The following is a 9233-nucleotide window of genomic DNA, read 5'->3' on the forward strand; positions in this document are numbered from 1 at the left end:
CTTTCATAATCCTAGGCCCAAGCTTTCTTGAGTTATCATCTGGAAACGGATTGGTCTATGGACCAACCAGCCCACATACCTACCAACCGACCCGCATCTGCAAAACAATTTACCCCTCCTTCTTCAAAGGGGGATGGGGGGCATAAATATTAAGTCATTATTTCAATTCACATAAAAAAATCTTTCTTCAAAATCTAGAAGCAACATTAGCTACCCGACTAGGTTACTGGGGTACAAAAAATAGTTCACTAGGTCACACCATAAAAAAACCTTGTTTAAAATCCAGAGGTACATTTTCTACCTGATCTACATTTAACCTGGTGTATAAAATCTAGGTCCAGCCTGAAACTCGGCCACTAGTTCAGATCATCAAACAAGATGGTCATGATATCCCTGAATCGCTCACCTGAGTAATATGAGCCACATGTTTAAAATGGCAAACTGATGCTAAAATATTACAAAGTAGGTCAGTAGGTCATATTCATGGTCACTGAAAGTCAGTTTTAAGATAGGTGTGCAAAACTGTACATGTCATCCAAATTTCAAGGCTGTATCTTTAAAAACAAGAAAGTAGGTCAGTAGGTCAAGGTCACAGTCAGGTGACCCCTAATCACTTGGGGTCATTAGGTAATTATAATTAAACAGTGTAAGAAATATATATATAACTAATATAGCTTGTGACCCCAAGGTCGGGCCTCTTTTCACCCCAGGGGAATAATTTGAACAATCTTGTTAGACATCCACTAGGCAATGCTACATACCAAATATCAAAGGCCTAGGCCTTGAACTTCCAGACAAGAAGATTTTTTTCCCTATATAAGTCTATGTTAAATTTGGGACCCCCAAGGCAGGGCCTCTTTTCACCTCAGGGGCATAATTCGAATATTTTTGGTAGAGGACCACAAGGCAATGCAACATACCAAATATCAAGAGCCTAGGCCTTGCAGTTTCAGGCAAGAAGATTTTTAAAGTTTTTTCCTATATAAGTCTATGTAAAACTTGAGACCCCCCAGGGCAGGGCCTCTTTTCACCCCTGGGTTACAATTTGAACAATTTTGGTAGAGGACCTCAAGGCAATGCTACATACCAAATATCAAGAGCCTAGGCCTTGCAGTTTCAGGCAAGAAGATTTTTAAAGTTTTTTCCTATATAAGTCTATGTAAAACTTGAGACCCCCCCAGGGCAGGGCCTTTTTTCACCCCTGGGTTACAATTTGAACAATTTTGGTAGAGGACCTCAAGGCAATGCTACATACCAAATATCAAAGGCCTAGGTCTTGTGGTTTTAGACAAAAAGATTTTTAAAGTTTTTCCCTATACAAGTCTATGTAAAACTTGGGACTCCTGGAGTGGGGCCTCTTTTCACCCCAGGGGCACAATTTGAACAATCTTCATAGACGACCAATAGATGATGTAACATGCCAAATATCAAGGCTCTACGCCTTGCGGCTTTGGACAAGAAGATTTTTAAAGTTTTTCCTTTCGGTTACCATGGCAACCAGAGTTATGCATGGAATTCAATTCTTTGAAAAATTTTGAAAGGGGACCACCCAAGGATCATTCCTGTGAAGTTTGATGCAATTCTGTCCAGTGGTTTTCAAGAAGATTTTTTTAGAAAATATTGACGGATGGACTACACACGACGCACAACACACGACAGACATTGAGCGGTCACAAAAGCTCACCATGAACCTTTGGCTCAGGTGAATTAAAAATGCTAACACTCTTATAATAGGCCATTTTTATACCTAGTCAGAATATTTGTTGTCAAGTTTATGGTATACCTTACAAAATGTGCATTACTCTGATGAGCAATATAGGGCCATTTGGGCTCTCTTTTTTAACCCTTACCCTGCTAGATTTCTGTAATGAACTTGTCAATCTTCCAGTTTGGACAGTACCATTTAACTGTTAAAAGGGCTGATTACCAAAAAGATACCGAATGAATAGCGAACAGTGCAGATCATGATCAAACTGCACGGATGTGCAGGCTGGTCATGATCTACACTGGTCGCAAAGGCGGAATCAATCCTGTCCAGTATGATAAGGGTTATTCAGCCTGAAAATCTTTAGCGTATTAGACTATGATCTGAGACATTGCCAGTTCGATCAACTGGGGTAGGTAATATTCTCTTTGATTACTTATGAGTAAACAATGTATCTAATTTCATATTTCTCCACTTATGATTCATGTGTTGAAGTTGTTACCAGTTACTTGTGCACTGGGATCAAAAAACAGGAATTTGGTTAGGTTAATGGACAACTGTTACGTAACTGAAAACTTTCTGTTGAAAACAGACCTTCGTCTAAATCAAATGAATAATACCAAAACAAAAAAAAAGAAACAAATATTGTTGACAGACTGCCATATTTATTTATAAAAACATAAAGATCTATTTTAAATACAAGAGCTCGTAGAACACGAAATGACCCCTTGATTTAATCAGTAATTGCACAAGGAACAGAAATTATTTGGTCACTGTACACAAAAGTTCTACTATTCCAAGTCAATGTAACCTTGACCTTTGACCTATTGACCTCAAAAGCAATAGGGGTCATCTGCTACTCAGGATCAACCTCCCTATTAAGTTTCGTGATCTTAGGCCCAAGCGTTCTCAAGTTATCATCTGGAAACTTTTTAACCATTCCGGGTCAATATGACCTTTTCCTCTGGCCCACTGGCCTCAAAATCAAAGAGGGTCATCTGCTGGTCATGACCAACCTCACTATCAACTTTCATAATACTAGGCCCAAGCATTCTTGAGTTATAATCTGGAAACTGTTGTTTTGGGTCACTGTGACCTTGATCTTTGGCCTACTGACCTAAAAATCAATAGGAGTCATCTGCTGATCATTACAAACTTCCCTAGCAAGTTTTGTGATCCTAGGCCAAAGCACTCTCAAGTTATCGTCCGGAAACCGTGTAACTGTTTACTGTCACCTTGACCTTTGACCAACTGACCTCAAAATTTATAAGGGTCATCTGCTGGTCATGATTAACCTCCCTATCAAAATTCATGATCCTAGGCCCAAGAGGGCTTGAGTTATCATCCGGAAACCATTTAACTGTTACAGGTCACAGTGACCTTGACCTCTGACCTACTGACCCCAAAATTTATAGGGTCATTTGCTGGTCATGACCAACCTCCCTGCAAACTTTCATGATCCTAGGCCGAAGTGTTCTTGAGTTATCATCCGGAAACTGTTTAACTGTTCCTGGTCAATGTGATCTTGACCTTTGGCCTACTGATTTCAAAATCAATAAGGGTCATCTGCTGGTCATGACCAACCTCCTATCAACTTTCATGATCCTAGGCCCAAGCGTTCTTGAGTTATCATCCGGAAACCGTTTAACTGTTCCAGGTCACTGTGACCTTGACCTTTGACCTACTGATCTCAAAATCCATAAGGGTCATCTGCTTGTTATGACCAACCTCCCTATCAACTTTCATGATCCTAGGCTTAAGCATTCTTGAGTTATTATCTGGAAATGCATTGGTTTACATACCGACCGACAGACCGACCAACATCTGCAAAACAATATACACCTCCTTCTTCGAAGGAAGCATAACAAGGTATATTTTATATATGATTATGATGTAAATCATCTTAAAATGAATGCTTAAGAGTAAAAAATAAGTATATTACATTTAAGGTCAACAGTTAGAACAATTTTGTAAGTAGACAGTCACACAGCTGCACTAGATCCACAATTTTGGGAGGAAATGTATGGAACAGCAAGAAAGCTCAAGTCAGTTGAGCATCTCACCCTGTGACTGACATGTATTTATGCTCAATATGATAAAAATGTTTCACCCTGTGGCTGGCCTGTATTAATGCTCAGTATGGTAAAAATTCTCACCCTGTGACTGACATGTATTAATACTCAATATGATAAAAAAAACATCTCACCCTGTGACCGAAACTTATTTATGTACTGTGATAAAAATGTGTATGAAACATCATATGACCTCAACATCACATGACCTCATTCCATATTCAGCCAACTGCTAAAATTGCAAACTAGGGGTTTTGTTTTAATTAAAAAGAATATCTCCAACCAAATGTACACAAGCACCTAGTTTAAAATATAAAATTTTAAAAAGTTACAACTATATCAAAGCCTTACCATTATGTGTGCATGTATAACTGGTCTTGACAAGAAGGCTGAACTCAGACAAACTGGTCTATAAGAGATGTGTCACCATCATGACACAATTTCGAATTCAGATATTGCTCAGCAGGGACATTGCATATACATGTCAAAATCATTTCTATAACAAGAATTCTGACAAGCTTTAAAATAAATAGGAATAGTTTGATTTAATGCCTATACCCAAATACATTCTCTCAATACTGATAATTTTATTTATTTTGTTGGGTGACTTTCCAGCTTTGATTGTGGAGGAAGAACCCCAATGCCCCTCCGTGCATTATTTCATCACCAGCGGGCACCTGGGTAGAACCACCGACCTTCCATAAGCCAGCTGGATGGCTTCCTCACATGAAGAATTCAATGCCCCAAGTGAGGCTCGAACATACATTGAAGATAAGGAACCATTTGAGTCTTAATATCACTGTGACCTTGACCGAAACAAATAAGGTTATTGTATGACCATACACATTGTATGACCATACACAATCATCATATGAAATTTGACAGTCTTTGGAAAAAGTATTTCCCAGTTATTAACTGGAAACTGTTTTCAATGTCAAGGCTACAGTGGACTTTTACCTCTTTTAACTTCCTGATCCTTAAACAAATGGCAGCATGTACTGACTAAAAACATCAAGAAATGCAGTTTGATGACTGTATATACACAAGTATTCTCTAGCTATTGACAGGAAAGTATTTACAGTCCCTTAAGTCTCTGTGCTGTGACTTGAACTTTGACCTTAACATCTTACGACCACATATAATATCGTATGAAGTTTGACAGTCCTTAGTAAAATCGTTCTCAAGTTATTGATCAGAAATCATTTAAAGCGAGGTCAGTATCAAACCTGCCAAGTTTCCTGGACACTTTTCCAGCAGATTTTAGTTAAACATTTAGATTTGATAAAAATCCAGGAGATTTTATCGACCAGCATTTTTATGAAATATTTTGGTCGAATATGAGACTGTAAAAGAAATTAAATCATTTTTCTTTTCTGAGTTGTTTAACCGTGTTGGGCAATATTTTCTGGGTTTGTAAGTTGTAATTTAAAACATTAAAACGGTTTCAATTTAATTATTATCATTTAATTATTGTTTAATTAGGTATAGGGGGCCGAGCATTTGAACTTCGGGGGGAGGGGTGGCTGGAATTTTACTTGGAGACAAGAAATTTCTTTACCCTTCTATGAAGGTCAGCCTTTTTTTTCTGAACTTGAAAACCAGAATATTTTTTTCAGGGTAAAATCAAAGATAATTAATTTCTTTTTTTCCCTCAAAATATTTTTTTCTATACATACGTTATTCAGAACTAACAAGCATGATAAAGACATACATTCTGTATTGAGTAATTTGCCTAAATACACATGAAATAGCTAAATGCTAGTCTCTTTGATTAGCAATTTGACCCAAATCACAGTTCCTTATTTTGAGCACAGTATTATACTTCTCTAAGCAAAAATGGTGAAATAATTGCTTTTACCGTTCATATACATATATAATATAATTGATACCTTAAATGGTCCGAGAGCTCACGGACTTTTATTGCAACAATTGAGGCCAAAAGAAGTTTATACATTTTTGGAAACAGTATTTCATATCCTGCATGAAAACCCATTTCTTAAGTGTCAAAGCCGTGCCTATCTATATTTTGTTCACTTATGTTTGTGATAGGGGAGGTAAAACTCAATTGTAAAAATATTAGGGGGTAGGGTAAAGTTTAGGTCTACCAGTTTTTTCACTGATTAATTACAGTAACTATCTTATCGTCAGTAAACGTATATATGTCCAACAATGACAGCAATAAGAAATTCATCAAAAAGGACTGAAGGGCAAACTGGATATTCAAGGTCAAAGGTCAGATTTATGTAAAAGTCACAAAAATTGGTATGTTTGAAATTTATTTTTATTCTTAAAAAATAGTTTGTTATCATAAGTCACTCATCTTTATTTATGTAATGTGTATATATCAGCCAAAATCAAAAATGCAAATTTTATTGCAAAAAGTCAAGGTCAAACCCGATAATTGAAGCTCAAAGTTCATTTTTATGCAAAAATGTGAAAATTATTACCTTAAGTTTTTCTAATCTGTTTAATATGTTCTCACATTATTAGTCACTGAAGTTAATTCGTTTTAATGCTTGCATGTCAGGCAAAGTCAGCAGTGCAGATGTAACCCAAAAACTGCCAAGAGTTAAGCTAATTCAAAGGTCAAATGTCAAATTTGTGTGAAAAATCGCATGAATAGCTTCATGTTTGAAATATAACATATATATTCTAATCATTATAAGTAATTGCTCGTGGTTTATTTCATTGTATATATGTCTCACAATGTCAGTAATAAAGATATCGTCTAAAATCAGACAAGTTCAAAGATAATATTAAGGGTCAAAGGTCATTTTCAAGTAAAAGAATGAAAACATAGCTTTTTAACTTTTCTCTTTATTAACAATATCTTGTCGATCTAGTCAATGATATCAGTTCATTTTAATGTATAAATGTTAGGCCATGTCTGGTATGCAGAAAAAAATTCAAAACATCCAAGTTCAACCATAATATGAAAGGTCAAAGGTCAAAAAGGAGTAAAATGTTGCAATAATATCACCTATTTGTAATATTTTTTATTGTTTAAAAGTATTTGTTTTGTCATTTCAGTAACTGGTCGTTGTTCATTTTACTGTATATATGTCAAACGATGTCATGGAAGAGACAATAAGTCATGGTCAAAGCTGGTATTAAGGGTCAGGGGTCATTTTTGTGTAAAAGATCAAAATGTAGCATACTTACTCATTATTTTGTGCAAAAATAGCTTGTTGTTATAATTCACTTTTAGCAATTTATTTTAATGTTTACATGTCAAGCACGGTCAGCAATGTAGGTTTTATCCTAATAAATCAAAGCCAGCCCTTTTTATTAAAAGTCAAAGGTCAAATTTGTGTGAAAATTCGCAAAAAACAACATTTTTGCAATGATTTTTCTTCATTGTTTAAGGGTATTTTTGTTAATACTAGTAACTGATCAGTATAAGTATATATAACAGGTGATATCATTCTTCCTTTATTATGAAAAATCAGTCCTTGTCAAACCTGACATTAAAGGTCAAAGGAGAGGGTCTTCAAGAAACTTGCCATTATGAAAAAATGGCTTGATCAAGATGGAGAGCAAATGATACGATCCTACGTCAAGTATACACAGGCACCGTAAGGCCCATAGCATAGTACGCATCCACCTAATGGGTAACTGCTTCCAAAACCAGTAAAGATAAACTGGACAAGGTTCAATATTCAGGCCTGAGGATAATTCTCGGAGCAATGAAAACAACTCCAATAAAAGAAATGAAAAAGACATCCAACATTGAGCCATTAGAGACAAGACGAGAGTACAAAGCCCTTGTGCAGGCAGAGAAGGCAAAGAGACTACCATCACACCCACTCCATTCAAAACTCGAGAGCAGAACTAAGAACAGACTGAAACGACAGTGTCTCAACCATATCGTCAAAGGACTGCAGAAAGGATAAACGGCAGTACTGGACACAGAGTCAGAGTCGCTTGTGCCCGATGAATGGGTTCCTAGACAATGTGCTCCAAAGATCAGATTGGTGGTGCCAGGAGTAGAAGAATAGGGAAAACAACATCAGGCCCACCATCTTTTATGCTAGAATCAATGACCGCTATCCAGCACACTCTTGGGTCCAAGCATATACTGATGGATCAGCAGAAAAAGCAGTTCAGAATGCTGGAAGTGGTGCTTACATCAAATTCTCTCACTCTCATCCAGTCGGCAAGAGATTCTCAAACGTTACAGCCGAGACGCAAACCCCAACTTCGGCCACACCCCAACTGTATGAGCGAGGAGAAAATGGACAAAATATTGTTTACCTGACAGCTTCCATGTGCGCTCTTCAGACTCTCTCAGCAGGTCCATCAGACATCTTAACGAGACGACAACTGCTGGAAATGTGGGCATAGCCGGAGATGAAGCTGCGGACAAACTTGCAAAGGAAGCAACCAAGCAAATACAGTTCCAAACCTCCAACTTCATACAGAGAAGAACAGATTTGCGTCAGACTAGAAGAACATAAAGATGGAGGCTATCTGCCAAATCATGACGGTCTGCACAAGCTAATCAGGCACAGCCAAACAACTATCCTCCCGTCAGCGCACTGGGCACTGTGGCCTGAGAAAACATATGAAGAAGCGGGGTGTTGCAAAGACACCAAAATGCCATTGCAGATCATAGGAACAAATACCATTCCACATCCTGCAGAGCGGTTTCTATCTGGATGTAGTACGCCAGAAAGTTTAGCCCACAGACATCCCAAATGAGATCAAGCTGTGGGGAGATGCCAGCGACCTGCAGAAGCGGCGCAGTTCACTGCGCCGTCTAGTGTCAAAGCAATGCCTATCTATATTTTGTTCTGGAAATTTGATATAGGCACCACTCCCAGCATTATGAACTGCTTTTTCCACTGATCCACCGGTATATGCTTGGATCCAAGAGTGTGTTGGATAGCGGTTATTGATCATTTTTAACGTAAGAGATTGTTGGTGAGCTGATATTGTTTTCCCTTTTCTTCTACTCCTGGCACCACCAATCTGATCTTTGGAGCACATTGTCTAGGAACCCATTCATCGGGCACAATCGAATCTGCCTCTGCGTTAGTGCTGCTGCCTTTCCTTTCTGCAGTTCTTCGACGATATGGTTAAGACTCTATCGTTTCAGCCTGTTCTTGGTTATGCTCTCGAGTTTTGAGTGGAGTGGGCGTGATGTTAGTCTCTTTGCCTTCTCTGCCTGCACAAGGGCTTTGTACTCTCGTCTTACCTCTAATGGCTCAAGGTTGGCTGTCTTTTCCATTTCTTTTATTGGAGTTGTTTTCATTGCTCCGCGAATTATCCTTAGGTCTGAATTTTGAACCTTGTCCAGTTTATCTTTACTGGTTTTGGAAGCAGTTACCCATTAGGTGGATGCGTACTATGCTATGGGCCTTACGGTGCCTGTGTAGACTTAATATAGGACCTATTCATTTGCTACCCAACTTGTTAAAGTCTTTTTTTTCATAATGGCGAGTTTCTTGAAGACC

This window comes from Mercenaria mercenaria, chromosome 12 (assembly GCF_021730395.1).
Source record: "Mercenaria mercenaria strain notata chromosome 12, MADL_Memer_1, whole genome shotgun sequence".
Classification (NCBI taxonomy): Eukaryota; Metazoa; Mollusca; class Bivalvia; order Venerida; family Veneridae; genus Mercenaria; species Mercenaria mercenaria.